Raw genomic sequence first — 1,544 nt, forward strand, 5'->3', positions numbered from 1 at the left:
AAGTTATCTCAAACCCTAAAAGGGGGCTGTGGACTACCAGGGAAGAGATCCCAGCTCCCTTGCCCTTCCAGTCTCCTTTTTTGAAATTTCATTTATTCATTTTATTTGATGGATTAAGAAAATTTTTCCATGTTTACAAGATTCACATTCTTTTCCTCCCCTCCCCTCAACCCTCTCCTGTAGCTGATGTGTAGTTCCACTGGGTTTTACATGTGTCATTGATCAAGACCTATTTCCTTATTATTAATATATCTGCACTAGTGTGATCGCTTAGAGTCTACATCCCCAATCATGTCTCCATGTGATCAAGTAGTTGTTTTTCTTCTGCATTTCTGCTCCCACAGTTCTTTCTCTGGATGTGGATAGCATTCTTTCTTATGAATTCCTCTGGATTGTCCTGGGTAGTTTTATTGCTGCTAGCAGAGAAAAAACGCAGTCTTATAAGCAGGAAATCCCTCATTTACAAACAAACACATAAATTATATTTGTAATTCCTGTCCCAAATACATTGACACAGTATTCTTTTTGGTGGAGATAAAGGCCATGTTCTCTGCAAGTTGGAATCTCCTTTTAAGGATCTCCAAAAGAGAGTCTTCTTCTAATGGAGTGTCAAAGTGGTTTCTGGCTTTGAGGGAAAAGATTCTGGGAAGAAGCCAACAGGAAAGGACAAAGCAGTCTCTATCATACCTCTATTCCCCTTTTGTTACACTACAGACACATGGGTAACATCTAGAACTCTCTCTTGATTGAGCTCTTATCTTGCTTCTAATTATAGAGTTCCTTCACTTTGTCTAGCATGGGATTTATTCTCTTATGTATTACCTTCTCTGATTTCTGTTTTGTTATGATTTGTATAAATGGATTTCTTTGTTCTTTGCTATTTGTGTTCATTGTAGAACTGGTATTCATGGGGAAGGATATAGTGCTTAGGGTTCCTTTCCCCACCAAAATGACAAAGCAATCAAAAGTTGGGCAAAACCAATTATATTCCCTAGACTAATAATATTATTTTTAAAGTTTAAAAATTTTTTTATTAATTAGATGATTTAGAATAATTCTCCATGATTACAAGACTCATGTTCCTTCCCTCCCCTCTCCCACTTCCCCTCCCATAACTGATGCACAATTCCACTGGGTTTAACATGTGACATCAATCAAAAATATGGAATGCTTCACAAATTTGCGTGTCATCCTTGTGCAGGGACCATGGTAATCTTCTCTGTATCATTTTAATTTTAGCATATGTGCTGCCGAAGCAAGCACCCATTCCAATCTCCTTGCACCTGTCTCTTTATAGTTTCTTAGGCCAGTTAGAGAGAAATCTAAATTAATAGTGGGGTTGTTTACTTAGGAATATGGGTCAGAGAAATCTGAATTTGCCATATCAAGCTGTTCAGGTCAAGGACTGAATAGGAAAGCATTAGGGCAACTTATTCCCACTTTCCATCACCCAGTTTACCTAAAGATCCTTCATTAAAACTTTATAAAAGCAGTCAGATTTGTAAAGCCTCTTGATACAGTGTTGAGAAGGTATATAATTCAAG

At 37.4% G+C, this 1,544-nt stretch overlaps 1 non-coding gene across 1 annotated transcript; it reads right to left on the reverse strand.

Annotated features, from left to right (window-relative positions):
• Positions 1-1,156: 1,156 nt before the first annotated feature.
• Positions 1,157-1,263, reverse strand: LOC130455713 (U6 spliceosomal RNA). The gene has a single exon (XR_008913809.1). It is a non-coding gene; the product is annotated as a U6 spliceosomal RNA (small nuclear RNA).
• Between the last annotated feature and the right edge of the window lie 281 nt (positions 1,264-1,544).

This window comes from Monodelphis domestica, chromosome 7, assembly GCF_027887165.1.
Source record: "Monodelphis domestica isolate mMonDom1 chromosome 7, mMonDom1.pri, whole genome shotgun sequence".
Taxonomy (NCBI): domain Eukaryota; kingdom Metazoa; phylum Chordata; class Mammalia; order Didelphimorphia; family Didelphidae; genus Monodelphis; species Monodelphis domestica.